This window comes from Papio anubis, chromosome 19 (assembly GCF_008728515.1).
Source record: "Papio anubis isolate 15944 chromosome 19, Panubis1.0, whole genome shotgun sequence".
Taxonomy (NCBI): Eukaryota; Metazoa; Chordata; class Mammalia; order Primates; family Cercopithecidae; genus Papio; species Papio anubis.
Genome location: NC_044994.1, coordinates 4,394,267 through 4,416,833, shown reverse-complemented (window position 1 = coordinate 4,416,833; position 22,567 = coordinate 4,394,267). Strand labels below are relative to the sequence as shown.

The window sequence follows — 22,567 nt, the reverse complement described above, 5'->3', positions numbered from 1 at the left end:
CCACTTTAATTGCTTCACAGTGTTATCTTCCAAGAGCAAGAATTTAATGGAGCAGGTAGCAAAGGATTGCTCCCAGCATTGTCTAACGCAGGAGCAGGTCTAGTGGTCAGACTCCATTCCTTCACCTTCTCTTCTGGCACTGAATGTCTTTGCTAATACACTTCCCTGAAGTCAGGAGGAGGGCAGGCATGGCTTCTCAGCGGGCACTTGCTGCCTTGGTGGGTGCAGGGAACCTGCCAGCATCTGCCAGCTTAGTGGGAAGGCTAGGCCTTCCTAGGGAAGGGTGGGCCACCTCCACAAGCCCAAGAGGTTGAGCAGAGTGCGGAGTCCAGATCTTCAGGGGCGATCTGGCAGCCAGCACCTACATAGCCCTGTCCCATATTTAGGATCCTAGCTTTTCCCCACAAGGGCCCTGACCTTTGCATAACAGACCTGCCTTGGCCGAGCATTTAAACCTCTCTGGAGCTCCATGACTCTAACAATCAGGTCCTCAGCCTGCCTCTCAGCTGTGCATCTGTTCTTCCTCTGCAGGAGATGGAGGCCTCTTTGTTAGCTGTCACAGGGCCCTGCATGAACAGGCCTTTGTCTCTCCTTCCTCTGTGTGCATCAAAACAGCTTAGTGAGATCCAGCCCACTCTGCCTTTTTTTGTAGGCATTTTTCCACCCGTATTCTTAAAATGCCTGCATCATGGCACGCGCCACATTGTCCCCTCCCAGAACATTTGCTAGGCCACTACTGGTCAAATCTGGAGCCTTAGGCCAGGGACTCGAAATGACCCAGCTCCCAGCCAGGATGCAACCTCTCCACCTGCTAGGGTGGGTGGGCCAGTTCCACATCCCAGCTCCGTGCCTGCTTTCTCAACCCATTCCTGTCCCCACTGTGTTATTCTGGGTCCTCCCAGAAGCAGATGCCACGACAGGATTGATTGTGCCAGAAATTCATTAGGGGAAAGGCCTGTGAGAGGCAGTGAGGAGGGAGTTGAGGAGACAGGAAGAGCCATCAGGCTGCAAGGCAAGCCTGGGCCATGAGCGAAGGAGAAGGGAGGGAGGAAGTTTAGACAGAAGCTCCAGGCTGCTCTGCAGTGCTCAGGAGCTCAACAAGGCTGTTGCCCAATCCTTGAGCCAAGCTTGCCCATCAGACTGCGAGGGAAGGCTGCCTTAGTGACCTGCAGCCCTCCGTCCAGGAAGGAGGGTCTTGGAGTGGATGTAGCAATGCATCTCAGAGCACAGCAGCCGGGCTGCTCCGTCACACTCCCTGCAGTTGGAGATCTAGCTGGGCTGCCCCGTCACACTCCCTGCAGTTGGAGATCTAGCTGGGCTGCTCCGTCACACTCCCTGCAGTTGGAGATCTGAGGGACACCTTCCCATAGCTGCCACACACACACACACAAACACTCACACACACAATACACCACACACAGGAATGTACAGACACCAAACCCACACACAGCACACACACATCACATACACACACCCTTCAGAGACAGACACACAAATACCAGACATACCCCACACCATACCACACACAGACACCACACACACACCACACACACAGACATTGAACACCCACCCACCACACACACACAGACACACACATTACATTATACCATACACACACACACAGACTACACACACATACACCACACCACACATGCAGACATGGACACCGGACACATGCACACTGCATGCCCCCCACAGATAGACACATACAGACACTGCACACACATACCACACACATACATACACACAGAGAGACTCACTGTGGATAGATGACTATGTAAGAAAGGTTTTTAAAAATTTCTTACTGTCATTTAAATATCATTTTTACCCAAGTAAAAAGCATCAGGTTTAAACTTTTATGACAATGCACTCTACAATTGTTAAATTGTATTTAAATATAAGTAAATCCCCTAACTTTCAATATAATTTGGAAATAAAAGGTGCAGATTATTAATTTAAAATATTAAGATTTCCTTAGCTTCAGGTTCAAAACTTTCCATGACATAGTCCCAAACCACCTTGTTGGTTTTCTCATGACGTTGACCAGTGAAACCTACACTGGCCACACCATCTCACTTGTGGTTACCAGCAATGCTATTCACTTTTATGACTCTTTCCCTTTGCTTTGCTATTTCTTCTATGTGGAGTTCCTTTTTCCCTTACTCTCCACAAATCAACATCCCACTCATTATTCAAAATCTGCTTCTGTGATTCCTGAGTTGGGATAAGCCTGGGAGACAGAGTAAGACTCCGTTTCAAAAAAAAAAAAAAAAGAATCAGGAGTCTGACATGGTGGCATGCACCTGTGGTGTCTGCTACTTGGGAGGCTGAGGCGTGAGGGTCATTTGAGCCTAGGAGTTCAAGGCTACAGTCAGCTATGATCCCACCACTACACTCCAGCCTGGGCAACAGAGTGAGATCCTGTCTCAAAAATAATAATAAATAAATAAGAAATTTTTTAAAAAAGAAAGGGAACAAAAACTCAAACAGATACTTGCAAACCAATGTTCATAGCAGCATTATTCACAATAACCAAAAGGTAGGAACAACCCAAATGCCCACTGATGGATACATGGATAAACAAAATGTGATTTATCCATACAACAGAATATTGTTTGGCCTCAGGAAGGAATGAAATTGTGATACATGCTATGACATGGATGAACTTTGAAGACTTTATATTAAATGAATTAAGCCAGACACCAAAGGACAACTCTTATTTGATTTCACTTAGAAGAGGTCCATCGAGTAGTCAGATACATAGAGACAGACAGTAGAATGCTGGTTACCAGTGGGTAGGGGAAGAAAGGAATAGGAATTATTGTCTAATGAGTATAAAGTTTCGGTTTGGGATGATGAAGTTCTAGAAATGGCTAGTGGTGATGGTCATGTGACAATGTAAATGTTCCTAATGCTGTTGAACTGTGCACTTAAAAATGGTCAAAATAGCCGGGCGCGGTGGCTCAAGCCTGTAATCCCAGCACTTTGGGAGGCCGAGACGGGCGGATCACGAGGTCAGGAGATCAAGACCATCCTGGCTAACACGGTGAAACCCCGTCTCTACTAAAAAATACAAAAAATTAACCAGGCGAGGTGCCGGGCGACTGTAGTCCCAGCTACTCGGGAGGCTGAGGCGGGAGAATGGCGTAAACCCGGGAGGCGGAGCTTGCAGTGAGCTGAGATCAGGCCACAGCACTCCAGCCTGGGTGACAGAGCGAGACTCCGTCTCAAAAAAAAAAAAAAAAAAAAAAAAAATGGTCAAAATAGTAAATTTTATGTGATATATGTTTTATCACAATAACAATATTTTGAAAATTAGGATCCCAGCTTCCTGTTAATGAACGTGATTGATATTCCAGCTCCCTCTGGCACCATCAGCAATTCCAGGCCTGTTTTCAGATGCAATCATGGAACTGCATGCAGCACTCAGGGGCTCCACCTAGCACATGAGTGTGGGTTGCTAGGCAGGGGTTGCCCAGCCTATTTGGGTCTAACCCCTCCCAGAAACCTAGAAAAATCTACCTGACTGAGCAGCAGGGCATGTGCACACTACAAGTACCCTGAGTGTTATGTATTAGGGAGGCATTGAATTAAGAAAAGAAAACAAATCTGCAAATATTCACCCAGGAAGGGCAAGTTACAACCTATGGAAGAGAAGCTTTCTCTCCAGAGGGACATGTACAGGCTGGGACACCACCGTCCTCTGACGGTGCAGCAAGACTGCCTGCTTGAACTCTCACCCCGAGACCCTCCCAAGCTCCACCCATCAATGCTCTTCCATGAAACTTCATGGCTGCAACAGCAGTTCCAACGTCCCCACCACCCTGAGATTGCCTGGCTCTGATCCCAGCCCCCTCGCCATGCAGTTTTCTCTGTGGCAGCATCTCAGCAGTGTCCTCTCCTGCCCTTGCAGAGCAGCTGCTTTTCTCAGCATCTGTCAACAACCTCTTACCCCATCAAGCGCTGCTAGCAGCACCCCACATCAAGGGAGGAGGCTCTGGAAAGGACCAGGACTTCAGTCCAGCCCCCACTTACCAGTTGAGCCATAAGTCTCACACTTCCAAGTGCACAAGAGTTACTGGGGCACCTGTGAAAATCTGAGATGGTCCTGGTGCCTGATTCGTAATACACACTTCCCAAAGAATTCTGATGTAGGCGCTCATATTCTGAGAAACAACAGACTTGAATCTCATTTTCCTCTCTTATAGATGAGAATAATCATCCTTTAATGAGAGAATTCCTTGAGATAATATATACAGCAGCATCTAGCATAGTGCTTGGCTCAAAGTAGGCATTTAGTATATTCATTTAAATTTGAAATGAATGTAGAAAGAAATGGGTTGTGTAAATCATATACCCTTGCAGGAGGATTAAGGCCAGCAAGAGCTTCTGAAATAGAGGGGTTGATACCATTGGTTCTACTGAAATATAAATATAGATGAATTTGATTTTCAAATTCATTTTCTGAGAATAGAGCATCTATCTTTTATCCGGAATCTACTGCATGAACAGCTGCCATGGCTCACACAATGACTAAGAAGGTTGTTCTAGCAAAGATGAAAACTGGAAGCTACAACCAGTCTAAAGTCTGAAGTGGATGCAAGGAGAGCCTCTCTAATGGGCAGCTGGGCTCCAGAGAGCCACAGCTTTCCTGACCCTCACTTCCCAGCTTTGCTCAGAAATGTAGAAACACCACAGAATTTAAAAAGAAAAAACTCACTTCATATCCATTGGGATGTCCATAATCAAAAAAGCAGAGGCTGGATGCAGTGGCTCACAGTTGTAATCCCAGCACTTTGGGAAGATAAGCAGGAGGATGGCTTGTGGCCAGGAGTTTGAGACCAGCTTGAGCAACATAGGAAGGCCCTGTCTCTACAAAAAAAAAAAAAAAAAAAAATTAAAAATTAGCTGAGCATGGTGGTGTGTGCCTATAGTTCCACCTACTTGGGAGGCTGAAGTAGGAGGATTACTTAAGCCCGGGAGTTTGAGGCTGTGGTGAGCTATTATCACACCACTGTACTCCAGCCTGGGTGACAGAGGGAGATGCTGTCTCTAAAAATCAAGCAGACAGAAAATAACAAGTTTTGGTGAGAATATTAAGAAATGGGAGCCCTTATATATCACTGATGGGAATGTAAACTGGTCTAGCTGCTGTGGGAAACAGTATGGCAATTCCTTAAAAAATTAAACATAGAATTACCATATGATCCAGCAATCTAACTTCTGAGTACACACCCAAGAGAACTGAAAGCAGAAACTCAAACAGATATTTGCACACCCATGTTCATAGCAGCTTTGTTCACAGTAGCCAGAAGACGGAAGCAGCTCGGGTTTATCAATGGGTGAATGGATGGATAAACAGAATACGATGTGTCCACACAAGAGAGTATTATTTGCCCTCAAAAAGGAAGGAAATTCAGACACAGGTTACACCATAGTTGAACCTTGAAGATACTATGCTAAGAGCAATAAGCCAGTTATAAAAAGGAAAATACTGTATGATTCCATTTATATGAGAGCCTGAGAGTGTTGAATTCATAGGAATGGGAAGTAGAATGATGGTGTTAGGATCAGGGAAGGGAGAATGGGGAGTTAGTGTTTAACAGGTGCGGAGTTTGTGTTTGGGATGATGAAAATTTTCTGGAGACGGATGATAGGGTTGGTTGTATAACAATCTGAATATACTTAATGCTATTGAAGTGTACACTTAAAATGATTAAAATGATAATTTTTATGGTATGTATATTTTACTGCAATTAAAAAAAGAAAACTCACAAGGGCGGAAATTTAGATTTTTCCCTTAAATATCCTCTTCTATTTGTGAACACAAAGTATTTTTCTCACATGATGTTATTCTGCTAGGTGGTCATGAGATGCTCTTCTGCAAGACCGGCAGGTAGAAGCAGCCAGCCTGAAGAAATAAATAGAAACTTTCTGAGGGCAGAACCAGGATGTCTTAAGCTAGATTAGAAATCTACTAGTTCTACCTGCTAATTCTGTAGAGGTGGAAGGTGAGAGTTCCCGAAGCCTGAGTGAGGCCACACGGGGGGGGGAAGTCAGGCTTTGATGGCTCATGATACTTAAACTTCGACTTGCCTGCCTAGACTCATCCTCTACAATACACTTAAGAAACAGAATGAGCAGAATGGGGTTAGACTCATCCTCTACAACACACTTAAGAAATGGAGTGAGCAGGCCGGGGGCAGTGGCTCACACCTGTAATCTCAACACTTTGGGAGGCTGAGGTGGGCAGATGGTTTGAGCCCAGGAATTGAAGACCAGCTGGGCAATATAGTGAGATCCCATCTCTACAAAAAAAAAAAAGAGAAAAGAAAAAGAAGAAAAAAATAGCCAGGCATAGTGGTGCACAACTCTAGTCCCAGCTACCCAGGAGGCTGAGGTGACAGGATTGCTTGAGCCCAGGAGTTCAAGGGTATGGTAAGCTGTGATTGCACTGCTGCACTCAAGCCTGGGCAACAGAGCAAGACCCTGTCTCAAAAAGAAAATGGAGAGAGCAAAATGGACAGAACAGTATGTGCACGTGTGCACTTAACCAAAGGTAACACCATGGGAATCATTTATGCATGTGATTCCAGTACAATACAATGATTTAACCCGTTTTAGTTTGCCAGAAGATTCCAGAACCAAATGCTTACTTCTCCCCACCATTGCTGCACATTGACCTTTTTTACCCTGTGTGTGCACAAGAAATGGACCTATTTTCCAGATCCTATTAAAACAAATTCCTACCGAACAGGGGGAAAAAAGATTCAACAGAAACAAAACTCATTCAGTGTTTCATGCATCAAATATTTATTGTGTCTGTTATATGCCAGGGACTGGGACTATGTTAGCCCAGAGACTATAGCTGAGAACAAGCCAAGCATAGTTCCTGCCTTCATGAAGTGCTGTCCTCAGTCAAGTACGTAGAATGTCACACTAAGGGAAGGCTGAAGAGCTTGGGGAACATTTGGAATTACAGGAAATCAAAGCCTGGTGTTTTAAAGGTTAAAATGAGGAAAGTTTGGAGAGCGTAGGCGGCAATTAGGATGGTTCACTCAGAGAAAGAGAACCTGCGGGAGATAGGAGATAGGTAGGTGGGGTAGGTGGGTAGGTGGGTGGGTGGGTGAATGGATAAAGGGAGAGACAAAGAGGTTTCAATAGAACTGTGACAAGGATTGGCCTTATGCGGTCATTGTGAGGCTGTTATCTTTACGTCTGAGGCTGTAGTCTAATGTCCATGGGGCAGGGAGTCGGGGAAGGAAAGATGGCTGCAGACTGGGGACATGTAGAACATGCTGGAACCCACAGCACAAACTGGAACCTACAAGGAGGGACTAACGTCCACGTCCACCTTACTGCCCCTGTCCTTGATGTGGGTGTCAGGCATGAGCCAGCGTTCTTTGTCATGGACCAAAACGCACACACCTGGCCCCAGAGTTGAAGATGCTGAAGGAGGCCCCCGGGAGGGTGGAGTGGCAGGCCCAGACCAGGCCTCATGCCCAGGAGGAGAGCCCGTGGGGGCGAGACCGCCTGTGGCAGCCCCGGGAATGGCTGCTGCTCTGTCTCCGCTGCCTCCCTTTTGCAAAACTCTCTTCAGTGCTGACCGTGACTGGAAACGTGGAGGGAAGGGAATTCTGGAAAATGCGGTTCTGCCTTGCCACGCTGACACGTTGTAAAGCCACCACAGATGGCAAACTAGCCTGGACTTGGAGTTGGGGCAGGTCTCCAAAGAGAAGGTGATGTCTAAGCCAAGGCCCAAAGGAGATCAGGAGGCAGCTGGATGGAGGAAAGGGAGAGATTCCCCAGAGTGCTGGAATCCCATTAAAAGAAACGTTGTCTGGAAAAATCTTGTGCTTTAAAAAGGAAATGGAATTTTAAAAGGGAAAAATGTGTCCCCAAAGAATAAACTTGTACAAAAACAAAAACATAACACTTTTATTTAGCATCTAAGTGAATCGAAATCAATAAACTGGTTGAGAAGCCACTTTCCAAACTCACCTGATGTGTCACACCTTCCTCACCCTTCCCTCCCTTCCACCTTTCGTTTTTTTTTTTTTTTTTTTTTTTTTTGAGACAAGGGTCTTGCGACATTGCCCAGGCTGGCCTCGAATTCCTAGGCTCAAGCAAACCTTCTTCCTCAGCCTCCCAAGTAGCTGGGACTACAGGTCCCACCATGCCTGGCCCTTTCATCTTTCTTACTTCTCTGCCATCCCCTTCCAACCCCTGCCCAATCCTCATTCTCCTCTGCCCACCAACTTCCTTCCCCTCATTCCTCATTTCCCTCCTTATTCCAGCCAAGGAAATTGCTGGGTGAGGTTCAGATCACACAGATATCTTAGCTTTTGTTTTTAGATGTTACCCAGGAGTAAAATCAGTCATGCCATATAAATATCACAGCTTGGGGTTGCAGGTTAGTACTCACATCGTCTTGGTATGGGTTGCCAAAATGCCAGTGGTGTACGAGCCTCTGAATCCTCTCTATGCCTGTACAGTCAGAGCCAGTTCTCCCTCTGCACGCCTCAACAAAGAGCAGGGAAATAAATACCACATTTGCAATAAATACCTGGGTCAAAGTTTGACTCAACAACCAAATACATGTCCTCTAAATTCAGTTTAGTCCATTTCCTGAGTGAAACCAAATATGCTGCAAGAAAGGCAGGCTTCCTGTCTTCCCTAGCCCTTTTCAAAAACGATTATTCTTAGGAAAACCACCCTAGAGAGCTGCTTCTGGCCTGAGGCTGGAACAACCTGGGCACAACAGGGAGGGGGAAGGGAGGGAGAAAGGGAGGGGCCCACTGCTGAAGGAGGAGACAGATGGTCCCAAACCAAAATGCAGCATCCAGATTCCAGAGCTTTCGTCCCCACCCTGAGGGGGCAAATCCTTGCTTCCCCACTTAGCCAGGTGTCCCCAAGACAAAGCTCAAATTCTGTGATCCACTGGAAGGACTCCTGGAACTCAGAAGAGCCACTGTGCTCGTGGTTATGGTTTGTTGCAGTAAAAGGATACAGACTTGTCAAAGGAAAAGGATGCACAGGCCAGAGCCCAGAGAGTGGCGGGGGTGAGCTTCCTGTTCTTCCTCTCTGCGGAGTCATGCAGACGGTGCTCAATTCCCCAGGAACCTTGTGGACAAGATGTACAAAGTATCGCCAAGCAGGGAAGCTCCCATAAGCCTCCGTGTCCAGGGATTTTGCTGGGCTTAGGCTTTCAGGCATGAGTGCCTCGTTAACTGACTTCAGCTATTTGAATTTCAGCCTCTCCAGAGGCGGAACAGTGTGGCCCAAGGTCCCACCATAGATAACACTGTTAGGCCAGACTAGGTAGCGTGGCCCAAGGTCTGAGATTAGCAAAGACACTCCTATCAGGCAGAATATTCCAAGGGCTTGGAGGTTATCTCCCAGGAACCAAGCAAAGGCCAGACCTTTCTCTTAGACGTGCAGGGTTTGAATGACCCAGGCCTGCAGAGTCAACTCTACTGCCTGTCCACACTTGTCTGTTTCTGTTCCTCACTTCTCCAGTGAGCGTGGAGTTCCACGGTCTCAGGTGGGTGACGCTAGGTAAGAGGTTTCCTGCGACTAACTAGCTGTGTGCCCTCTGGGGAAGATCTATGAGTGCTCATCGCTTGGGTCTCCTCATTGGCAGGTGATAGTCATCACACCCACTCTGAATATCCTGACAGGCATTAGGAGAATTGAAGACACCGTGGGTAATGACGGAGCCTCGTGTACTGCTCACAGGTGCGGAAGCCAAACAGTCACTTTAGGGAGTTCTGGTTGTTTTTTCGGTTTGGTTTGGTTTTTAAGAGATGAGGTCTCACTCTGTGGCCCAGGCTGGCATGCAGTGGCACAGTCATAGCTCATGGCAACCTGGAACTTCTAGGCTCAAGCAATCCTCCCACCTCAGCATCCTGAGTAGCTGGGACTACAGATGCATGCCACCACACTTGGCTGATTTTATTTATTTATTTTTGTAGAGACAGGGGCCTTGCTATGTTGCCCAGGCTGGTCTTGAACTCCTGGCCTCAAGAGATCCTACCCCAGCTTCCCGAGTGGATTTTGTTTTTTAATGGCTATTTCCTTTTCCCCCTAACATTTACAAAATGCTTACATATGCCAGGCACTGTGTTTAGTGCTTACGTGGATTCTCTCATTTAATCCTCAGGCAATTCTCTAACGGAAGTACTGTCATGTCACCCCCGTCTGAGAGGACTGAGGCTCAGTGAGGTCCCATGAGGTCACAGAGACAGCTTTTAAACTGTGTCAAGATAGCCAGAGCTGGAACAGCAGAGCTACGCTGATTGCTTGCTGGACACGGAAGAGCAGCTTCTCTCACGCAAAGGTGTTTTCAGCAGGTTTCCCTCGGTTAAAGGAGAAAGGCTGGATGCAGGATAAAAAGAAAAACACTTTCCTCCATGAAGGTGGGTTCTCAAGGGTGTGTTTGACTGAGGAGACAACTGTAAAGTCTCTTGGAAATTGGTCCTTGCTCTGATTTTTGCCACGAAAGTACTGTTGTCAAACAGATTCAAATGGGTTTCACAATTAATGTGAAGAGGCTCCGGTTATGCCGCAAACGAGTGTGACTGCCCCTCAGGATTAAGGATGTTTTTCTGTGGCTGAACTGAGGCATCTGTCCCCAGGGCTGGAGGCTGGGTATGGCCACAGCTGACCTCCTTCTCTCCATGGTGTCTCCCACCTGCCCCTCACGGCCGAACAACTCGTCAGGGGCTCAGGGAATGTGGACTGGCCTTAGAATGAGAACGTGCATTTTGCTAGTTCTCAACATCGTTGTCTTCAAGGAAAACCTCATTTGTGTGTGTGTGTGTATGTGTGATTTTTTATTAATTTTGAAATTTTTGTGGGTACATGGTGTATATATTTACGGGTTACCTGAAATGTTTTGGTACAGGCGTGCGAGGTGAAATAAGCACATCATGGAGAATTGGGTATCCATCCACTCAAGGATTTATCCTTTGAGTTACAAATAATCCAATTATACTATTTAAGTTATTTTAAAATGTACAATTAAGTAATTATTGACTATAGTCACCCAATTTTTGCTATCAAATAGTAGGTCTTATTCATTCTTTCTATTTTTTTGTACCCATTAACCATCCCCACTTCCCCTCCACAACCTCCCCCACCTACCCTTCCTAGCCTCTGGTAACCATCCTTCTACTCTCTATCTCCGTGAGTTCAATTGTTTTGATTTTTAGACCCCACAAATAAGTGAGAATATGTGATGTTTGTCTTTCTGTGCCTGGCTTATTTCACTTAACGTAAAGACCTCCAGTTCCATCTGCGTCATTGCAAATGACAGGATCTCATTCTTTTTTATGGCTGAATAGTACTCCATTATGTTTATGTACCACATTTTATTTATCCATTCATCTGTTGATGGACACTTAGGTTGCTTCCAAATCTTGGCTATTGTAAACAGTACTGTAACAAACATAGGAGTGCCAATACCTCTTTGATACACTGATTTCCTTTCTTTTAGGAATACACCCAGCAGTGGGATTGCTGGATCATATAGCAGCTCTATTTTTAGTTTTTTGAGGAACCTCCAAACTGTTCTCCACAGTAGGTGTACTAATTTACATTCCCACCCTTTTCTCCACATTCTGAAGAGCATTTGTTATCTATCTTTTGGATATAAGCCATTTTAACTGAGATGAGAAGATATCTCGTTGGAGTTTGGATTTGCATTTCTCTGATGATCACTGATGTTAAGCACCTTTTCATATGCCTGTTTCAAATGTCATTTGTGTGTCTTCTTTTGCAAAATGTCTATTCAAATCTTTTGCCCGTTTTTGATTGGATTATTAGACATTTTCCTAGAGTTGTTTGAACGCCTTATATATTCTGGTTATTAGTCCCCTGTCAGATGGGTAGTTTGCAAATATTGTCTCCCATTCTGTGGGTTGTCTCTTCACTTTGTTGATTGTATACTTTGCTGTGCAGAAGCTTTTTAAATTGATGTGGTCCCATTTGTCCATTTTTGCTTTGGTTGCCTGTGCTTGTGGGATATTACTCAAGAAATCTTTGCCCAGAACAATGCCCTGGAGAGTTTCTCCAATTTTGTTTATATTAGTTTCATAGTTTGAGGTCTTAGATTTAAGTCTTTAGTCCATTTTTATTTGATTTTTGTATATGGTGAGAGATAAGAGTCTAGTTTCATTCTTCTGCATATGGATATTCAGTTTTCCCAGTCACATTTATTGAAGACTGTCTTTTCCCTAGTGTATGTTCCTAGCACCTTTGTTGAAAATGAATTTATTGTAGATGTGTGGATTTGTTTCTGGGTTCTCTATTCTGTTCCATTGGTCTATGTGTCTGTTTTTATGCCAGTACCATGCTGTTTTGGTTACTATAGCTCTGTAGTATAATTTGAAGTCAGTTAATGTCATTCCTCCAGTTTTGTTCCTTTTGCTTAGGATAGCTTTAGCTATTCTGGGTCTTTCGGGGTTCCGTATAAATTTTAGAATTGTTTTTTCTATTTCTGTAAAGAATGTCATTGGTATTTTGATAGAGATTGAAAACTTCATTTTTATTAGAGAACTACAAAAGTAAACAGCACCACTTGACAGAGGCTTCTTCCCTGCCTCCATGGGCTCTTGCTGTTGCTTATCCTCCAAGATGAATCTGAAAGATAAAACAACTGCTCAGTTGCTACAAATCATGGGAAGACTCTGGTGAGAAAATCTCCATAAAAGACTTCAGAAAAGATACATGTCTTAAGGCAGAACTTGAGGAAAAGCAGGAGACTTGGCACAGAAGCCACAGAAGGCTTTTTCCACGTGTAGGAACTTGCAAGGATGGCAGGAGGCTACAGAGAGCAGACCTGAAACCCTGTGAAAAGAAGAAATAAGCAAAGCAAGAGGATAAGCCCTGGGAGAACAGCAGGCTTCCCAATGTCTGCCTCGTCCTGCACAGTAAGAGCCAGGTCAACTTCAGGGAATAAGCAGGCCTCTAAAAGGAAGCATGACTGGAAAATACAGCACAACTGGGAGCATTTGGAAGGGGTCCGAGAAGTGGGGACCATCATTTGGTAATAGAACCTGCTTTGGAGATGAGAGAGCCTAAAAGGATGCCCAATGCCCAGGCAAATACGGATTGTTCAAAATACATTCAATTTTCAATAAGCCACTTTGGGGATTTTTAAATTATTAATAGTATTTATATATGTTATATATAAATATTATTAATTATTAATAATATCCACAATGGAGTACTATTCAGCCATAAAAAAGAGATCCTGTCATTTGCAAAACATGGATGGAACTGGAGGTCATTATGTTAAGTGAAACAAGCCAGGCACAGAAAAACAAACATCACATGTTTTCACTTATTTGTGGGATCTAAAAATCCAAACAGTTCAACTTATGGACATAGAGGTAGAAGGTTGGTTACTAGAGGCTGGAACAGATAGTAGGAGGTAGATGAGAAGTGGGGATGGTTAATGGGTGCAAAAAAAATAGAAAGAATGAATAAGAGCTACTATTTGGCTGCACAACAGGGTGACTATAGTCAAAAACCTAATTATACATTTAAAAATAATGAAAAGAGTGTAATTGGATTGTTTGTAACACAAAGATAAATCCTTGAGGTGATGGACACCCCATTCTCCATGATCTGATTATTACACATTGCATGTCTGCATCAAAACATCTCATGACTCCCACAAATATATACACCTGTTATGTACTCACAAGAATTTTTAAAATTTTTTAAATAAGATAATAATATCGTAGTTATTTTAATTCTAGAAAAAATTGCTGTGTCCTCAGAATATTACACTACTTTTAAATAAAAATGAGAAATTAAATTGGGATACAGTTCTAATATTGTTCCTTATCCCTGCTCTGTCCCACCCTCCCATCTCCGCTCCTAGAAACATCCAAGAAGAGACCCTCTTTCTACATCCAAAGAAGACTGAGGACTTGATTCTGTGGAATTTGAGTTTCTGACTAAAACATGGCCTGTTTTTCCTTCCCCTACAATCTAGGACCTGGCCCTCTGGAAGTGTTTCTTTTTCTGTAACAATCTAGTTTCTCTTGTCAGTCAGGCACTGTCTCATCCAGTGATAGAAACCTGTGCTACTGCCGTTCAAGTCTCACACTAACCACCTGGTGTTAGCACAGATTCCACAGGCCAAGGGCACAGTCCCCGTCAAGACAGCCATCACTGGCCAGGTGCAGGGGCTCACGCCTGTAATCCCAGTACTTTGGAAGGCTGGAGCAGGTGGATTGCTTGAGCCCAGGCATTTGAGACCAGCCTGGGCAACATAGTGAGACCCTGTCTCTGAAAAAAAAAAAATATATGGGTTTTAATTACCCAAGCATGGTGGCACATATCTGTGGTCCCAGCTACGTAGGAAGCTGAGGTTAAAGGATCAATCACTTGAGCATAGGAGTCCAAGACCAGCCTGGGCAACATAGCGAGACTCTATCTCTACAAAAATTAAAATTAAAAAATTAGCTGGGTGTGGTGGCTCACACCTGTAGTCTCAGCAGCCCAGGAGGCTGCAGCAGGGGGATTGCCTGAGCCTAGGAGTTGGAAGCTGCAGTGACTATGATCTTGCCACTGCACTCCAGCCTGGGCAATAGAGCAGAGATCCTGTCTGGGGAAAAAAAAAAAAGTTACCCCTTACTGTGAACCAGTCTCAAGTTTGGGGGTCCTAAAGCCACCTGCACTTCTGACCAACTGGCCACAAATTCAGGGTTTGCATGACTCCTTCAGTTTCAATAATTCACTAGAAAGACTCAAAGTGCTATACTTAGGATTACAGTTTCATTATGAAGGATACAAGTCAGGATGAGCCATATAAATAGATGCCCAGGATGAGGTCTGAAGGGTCCTGAATGCAGAGCTGCCGTGCCCTCTCCCCACAGCATCAGAGCAAAATTACCCTCCTGGCACATGGATGTGTTTACCAACACCCAGGGGGGTCATCAGGTGTCTGGAGCTTTGAACGGGTTTCATTTGGTAGGCATGACTGACTGAATCATTGGCTGTGTTATAGAACTCCATCCCTAGCATCCCTCTCCAGGGGTCAGGAGGTCAGGCCTGTATTAAGTGACTCAAAGCCCCAACCCTCTAATCACAGAACTGGCTTTTCCGCAAGACTGGCCCCATCCTGAGTCACCTTGTTAGCATCAACTCCGCTGTGGTCCAAGGGCCCACGATGAATAACAGATACTCCTATTACTCAGGAAACCCCAAGGATTTAGATGCCATGTCCCTGGAACCTAAAACAAAAACTAGACGCATTCTTTATTAAACAACACAATGACAACAGTGGTATTCATTGATGGTTTTCTAGATGTTAAACTCTGTGCTGAGCACTTTATATACATCTCATTTGATCCTTAGGAGATCCTGAGAACATGTGCCCAAGGTGGCCAGGTGTGGCCCACTGCTTGGTTTTACACATTTTAGGGAGATACAAGATATCAATCAGTACATGTAAGATGTACATTGGTTCAACCCAAAAAGGTGGGACAACTCAAAGTGGGGGGCATCCAGGTCTTAGGTAGATTCCTTATTATTGGCAATGGGTTGAAAGAGTTTATCTAAAGACCTTTAATCAATAGAAGGGAGGGTCTGGGTTAAGAGAAGCATCGTGGAAGACAAGGTTCTTGTTATGTAGATGAAGGCTCCAGGTAGCAGGCTTCAGAGGGAATAGGTGGTAAATATTTCTTATCAGCCTTAAAAAGGTGCTAGACTCTTAGTTAATTCTCTCCTGGGTCAGGAAAAAGACTTGGAAAAGGAAAGAGATCCTGTACTGAATGTAGATTTTCCCCAGAGGCAGTATTGCAAGGCCATTTCAAAATATGTCAAAGAAATGTATTTTGGGGTAAAATACTTTGATTTGTATCAGGGCCTACTATCTGTCATGTTGGTATCTTATTGCTACAAAGAGTCTGTTTTGTCAGTCTTAACATCTCAGTTAATGTTAATATTGTTGGTCAGCTATGCCTGAATTCCAAAGGGAGGAAGGTACAATGAGGAATGTCTGATCCCCTTTCTCATCATGGCCTGTTTCAGGTTTACTTTAGAAAGCCTTTCACCAAGAAGAGGGATCCATTCAGTTGGTTGGCAGGCACTTAGAATTTTACTTTTGGTTTACAAATAATCCTGTGTGCTGGACACATGATTATCCCCATTTTACAGATGACAAAACTGAGGCACGGAGAAAGGAAATAACTTGCTTGAATTCACACAGCTGCCACAGCTGGTTAGTGGCAGAGCAGGGATTTGAACTCATATCTGTAATGTGTACTACTAAGTCCCTCCAGCCCCTCTAGAACCTACTGTAAAAAAAGGGGAAACCAAAGAGGTAGCCATTTTTGCTATAGAAGAACAACATAGGTCTAACATAGGACCCAGGCTTACTTAGCATTCTTGGGGGACAAAACAATCTACGTCCTGCCCTAGAGTGAAAGAATTCAGCCTTTAGAGTCAGAGGGGCTGCTTTGAATATGGGCCTTTCTAATTAGTTGAGTGGTGTTGGAGGGAGAAAAAAGTACTAAACTCTTTATAAAAATGTATAAAGATATGCAAAATCTTTATAAATTAAATGGAGATTCTGCTAACATCTACCCACAAGTTTGGTCTGAGGAATAAAGGAGATAATTTACCTGAAAGTGAAAAATCACTATTCCAGTGTAAGTCTTTTTTCCCCCATTCAGCCCATCCCTGGCCTTTCACCGTCAGAATGATCTGCTTTCCACCTGATCTACTATCTATTTATTCCTTGCATCTCATATGATGCCCTTAAGCCTCTCTGATTGCCTTAGATCATATTTTTGTTCTTTAGCTTGATTATTTTTATACCGTTCACGTGGACCATTACTTCAGCTTCAGGAAACGCCCGCTTTGCAAAGCATTTACTAAGCACCTGACAGTGCATACCACTGCACAAGGAGCATGGCCGAGGGGCCATGAGGAGCTGGACTAGTGTAGTGGGAAGGGCCTGGAGCTCGGCCTCCGCAGAACTGAGTTCTGGCCCTCGTTCTGCTTCTTTCTCGCGTTATTACCTTAGAAAATAAATTTAACCCTCCTTCATCTCAGGCTACTCATTTGTAAAACAATACAATAATTGTACCTGACCTGCCCAGCCCCATGGGCAGTGGGAGAGTTGTATGGGAGACTGTATGCAGAATTTTTTTTGAAGCTAACGATATGAATAGAGAACTCTATGACTAGAGAGAATAATTATGTAAGAGAGCATTGAAGCAGACACAGACTCCCACATACAGAGAAAAATAATTCTAGAACAACCCTATAGAAGGAACAGACAGAAAAATAGCACAGGACGTGCACACAGATAAATGTGTTCAAACCACAGAGTCAGGTTCATTTTGGAAGGCAGTTGGCAGGGAGGCCTGGAGAAGAGGTGAGAGATTATTTACAAACGTGACTGGGACTGGAAGCAGAAACATACATAAGCCAGTGGCAGGGTGGAAAAATCCAATGCCAAAAAGGAGAAATGCCCATAAGAGAGTCTTGAAAATTACAATGTGAGTCCCTAGGTGGCACCAGCGCATTCCACAGTGACGCTCAAAGAGCTCAACTCTTCTTGTCCATGTTTTGTTTAGAGACAGGGTTTTGCCATGTTACCCAGGATGGTATTGAACTCCTGGGCTCAAGCGATCATCCTGCCTGGGCCTCCCAAAGCCCTGGGATTACAGGTATGAGTCACCTTGCTGGCCAAGCTCAATTCTTATAATGAATATGGTTATCTGTGGCCATAAGCAATGGAAAACGCCTCCATGTAAGGTGGGTGGAAGGATATCCAAAGCTGCTGGTGACTTCATTCAGCTGAAGGCCACATGGGTTCCTTCAACTGCGTAGAATCTCCAAACACTATTTTCTGACAGGATACAGAAGAAATAAATTGCATGTCTTTCAGGAAGGAAGGAAGGAAGGAAGGAAGGGAGGAAGGGAGGGAGGGAGGGAGGGAGGGGAGAGAGAGAGAGAGAGAAAGGAAGGAAGGAAGGGAGGGAGGGAGGGAGGGAAAAGAAAGAAAAGGAAGGAAGGGAAAGAAAGAAAAAGAAAAGAGAAGAGAGGAGAAGAAAAGAAAACTTGAGGACTCTGAGGGCTTTGGGTGATAGCTTTGAAAATAAATAAAATGTAAAAGCTTTTAAAAAACTTTAAGTTTTGAGAGAGCTATGACTGTGATCTGAGTCACATAGTAGGTGCTTGCAACTTCTGTTTCTTAGAGTAAGATGAACTCTCTTCTTCATTGTTCTTGTTCTGTAAATGACTAAGAGAACAGAGACCAGACCTCCCCTGCTTCTAATCACTGTTCTTCACTATAGATTAACTGCCTCCTTTATTATCCTGTATCAAACTTAGACCAGGCGGTGCAAAAGACCCCTGACTGTTAAATCTGCAGTGTGGAATGTTAAATATACCTTTCCCAAAAAGAAAAAAAAAATTACCTTGACAAATCGGATTATTGTAACTATGCAATCAGCCTTATATAGAAAGATAGTGGAATTCTATTAAGCTTCCCTAAACTTTGACCATATAAATGATCCCAAACTTCTGTACTTTGAAACACTGACTCCCATTCTTTGGAATCTGTGCTTCCTGAGTGGCTGTCCTCAAACTTTGTGCTCAAAACTAGATTCTGACCCTTTTGATTATTTTAGGCTATTTTTCATTATTTTATCTAAGTTGGTGCTAACGTGTAAAATCTCACCTTGGCTACTTTGGTTGATTCATTTAACAATGCTCGTTCAGTCCCTACTGTGTGTGTGTTCTCTGCCTTTGAGATGCCCGTGAGCTGACAAAAATCCCTGCGTCTGTAGAGCAGGTGGATTCTCACTGGGGCACAGGGAAGAGGCAGAGAGACTGACCGTGTGCAATAAACCAATCGACAAGGAAGTTAAAGGAGAAGGGAGATGTGATCAATGCTACTCAGAAAAGAAGAGGACAACCTGAAGGGAATTAAAAGTTCAGGGTGGGACAATTGGAATTTTCAATTCTGGAGTCATCTTGAGCACGATATTAACCTCACTAGGCCTCCTTTCCTTTTCCATAAAAGGAAACAAATACCTGCCTCAGGGTCACAGCCACAATGGAACAAGGTGCTCAACACAGCACTTGATTCCGATGAACACCCACAGAGTCACCACCACCACTGTCACTCACTTGAGTTTTGTCCATTGGACCACTGTACACAGAGAAAGAGAAAGTTGGTGACTGTGTGATTTGTGGAGTTTAAACAACCTCTTCTACCAGAGCCACTGAGCCTAAACCTACTTGAACAAGGAGCAAAGGACATTTTGATCCACAGCAAGAGAAAAGGTTTTCAAAGCAAATACCCTTGAGATAGAAAACAAAGATTCCACTCCTAGTTCATTTACTTGCAACAGCAGCGGTTGGAGGAGGGTAAGACCAGGCTGAGAAGAAGAAAGGGCACAGGAGGCCCCAGGGCAAGAGGAGGAGGTGAATCCCAGCAGGGGATGGAAAGATGGGAAGAAAAGGCCAAACCATTCGCTGGCTTTCTGACTTTATTTCCAAATGCCCTGCCAGAGATGTGCTCATTAATGGTTTGTTTGAACAGGCCAAGTCTACCCAATGGACCCAGACTTCAAGGAACAGGAGAGAACTGAGGGAACCTCACTTAAAGTCAAGGGCCTGCTTAGTCTCATGGACTGTACAGAGAGCGGGAGAAACAGCTTGCCTTGGAGACAGCCTGGGAGCAGAAATCATAAGGAACTAATCATCCATGCTTGTCTGCAGTAATAGAAAGCAAACAATTCATCAGTGGTCCCAACTATCTCTTGCCCAGACCAGTTTATGCCTTACAGAACCCCCTCACACCTCCATCAATGCAGGCTAGCATTGCTTTTGTTTTTCTTTTTTGAGACAGAGTCTCACTCTGTCACCCAGACTGTAGTGCAGTTGGCGCGATTCGGCTCACTGCAACCTCTGCCATCCGGGTTCAAGCGATTCTCGTGCCTCAGCCTCTCGAGTAGCTGGGATTACAGGCATGCACCACCACATCTGGTTAATTTTTGTATTTGTAATAGAGACAGGGTTTCACCATGTTAGCCAGGGTGGTCTCAAACTTCTGGCCTCATATGATCCGCCTGCCTCAGCCTCCAAAGGTAGGGATTACAGGCTTGAGCCACCGCACCCAGGCAGGCTAGCATTGATTTTTGTTCCAATAGCTACTTAGGCTCCCTGTTAATGTGGCTTTTGTTGCTGTTCACTGGCCGTTCACTTCTCATAAGTACCATTGAGGACTAATCAGTCTAATACTGGCATAGAAATATAAATGTATTTCTATGTGCTTTTATAATAAATCTTATAAATCCAGTGTAAAAAAAATTTTTTTTATAGTTTGCCTTGGTAATTCCTAGGCCGGGAAGGGGGACCAGATATATCAGGTGCCACATGAGACACCTCTCCTAGGGCAGTACCAGGTACTAGGGAACATGAGATGCAGATGCAAACTTAAGGGGTAGCTTCCCTTGTCCGTACAGTAGCTTAACGATGAAGGTGGACGAGTGGCAGTTCTACCTAGTTCCAGAAACCTCCACAGCTAGACTTGTTTTTGTTTTTGTTTTTATTTTGAGACAGAGTCTCATTCTGTCACTCTGACTGTAGTGCAATGATGTGATCTCAGCTCACTGCAACCACTGCCTCCTGGGTTCAAGTGATTCTCCTGCCTCAGCCTCCTGAGTAGCTGGGATTACAGGTGCCCGCCACCACACCTGGCTAAGTTTCGTATTGTTAGTAGAGACGAGGTTTCGCCATGTTGGCCAGGCTGGTCTTGAACTCCTGATCTCAAGTAATCCGCCTGCCTCTGCTTCCCAAAGTGCTGGATTACAGGCATGAGCCACTGTGCCCGGCCTTAGCTAGATCGTTAAGGCAACGGTTCCCCACCTTTTCAAGTATGAGATGCATTGTAACGTTAGGAAACTTCATAGGTCTCATTAACAGTGCTTGTATCATTCATTTTAAAAATCCTATTGTCAAGTGACATATTTTTTTCTTTTGAGTCAGAGTCTCACTCTGTTGCCCAGGCTGGAGTGCACTGATGTGATTGACAAGTGACATTTTAAAATGAATGCTGTGTTTTACAGATGGCAACAGCGCCCTCACACGCTATGTACAATTCAGCCTACAGATGTACTTGGTGGCATTCGAGCGTGATGAGCCTCACAGGGGTTTTCAGACACAGGCTTTGCTAAGAACAACACGTGGATGGTTTTAAAAGAACGATTGGAATGAGCAGACTACAATTTTCCAACAGTTACTTTCAACACAAGTGCATGCGGAAAGCTGAAATCATATGCATCTGTGGTTAGATTCTGGCCTTATCCCTGTGCTGACCTTGAGCTTGAGCTTCCCTGTAATTGTTGGGCTCTTTCTCTGCCTCCAGGCTGAACCCTCCACTGCTTTCTCTACTACCAGGAATGGAGGGACCGAAGCTCCAATGTGCTCATCCCGGAACACCAAGGCGCTTTGCGTTTCTCAAAGTTCAGTTCCCCAAGCACAGGTTTTCTGCTCTGCTGGACGGAAAGACAACATTTCAATCATTCTCAGGCTTGCTCTGCTCCTGTTCCTACTTGTCCAGGTTCATAAACACAGGACTCACAGGAAGGGCCCCTCCCCTGGGAGCCGCGTTCAGAGGACGGGGCCTATGGCAGGAAGGAGTGGTCTATGAGCCCCTGGGGCTGGAAGATTCCTCTCCATTCTTTAGTGGCATTTCCCTTGGCACTTGTTTTCTGCTCTCGCTACAGACACCTGAACACCTGCTCTCACTACAGACACGCTTAACCCCACCTTGAAGCCAGGGCATGGTTACCTAACATAGGCCGCCCTTCTGTGAAGGCAGGTCTGAGAGGCCATCTGCAGAGAGGCAGGGTCATTCCTGAGGGGCGGGGAAACCATCGCAGACACTCCAGCTGCTGCCTGACCGAGTGTCTGAGAGGCCTGCCAAGGAAAAAGGAGAATTCTGGTTAAAAGGGAGCTAAAAACTCTGGGGAAGTATTTCAATATCTAACTGAGAGAGAGGCCGAGAAGGCAGCTGGGACCACTGTGGAGACAATCTCAGACAATCTCAAGGAGCTTCAACCAAAGCAACCAAGAGCAGGGGGAGTTCAGATTTCTCTCTTAAATTCTGCAGGGGAGGCCAGTGTGGTGGCTCACACCTGTAATCCCAAGACTTTGAGAGGCCAAGGCAGGAGGGTCACTTGAGGCCAGGCGTTCAAGACCAGCCTGGGCAATGTAGCAAGACCCTGTCTCTACAAAAAAAAAAAAAAATTTAGCCAAGTGTGGTGGCAAATGCCTGTAGTCCCAGCTATTTGGGAGGCTGAGGCGGGAGGATCACTTCAGCCCAGGAGTTCTAGGCTGCAGTGAGCTATGCTCACATCACTGCACTTCAGCCAGGGTGACAGAGCAAGATCCTCTCTCTAAAAATAAAAATAAAAAATAAAAACAAAGCTGCAAGAAGGGGAAGAAGAAGATACTGAGACTTCTCCCAACAAGAGGAAAAGGCCCGAAGAAAGACCTTTTCTTGAAGGCAAAGTTCAGCTCCTTCATC

The 22,567-nt window shown here is 44.8% G+C and overlaps 1 long non-coding RNA gene across 1 annotated transcript in view; it reads left to right on the top strand.

The window, feature by feature from the left end:
• Positions 1-22,567, top strand: part of LOC108583020 — a 45,982-nt gene that overhangs the window by 12,440 nt on the left and 10,975 nt on the right. The window contains exon 2 of the long non-coding RNA XR_002518605.2: positions 10,163-10,418. This is a non-coding gene — a long non-coding RNA (uncharacterized LOC108583020). The remainder of the gene's footprint in view (positions 1-10,162; positions 10,419-22,567) is intronic.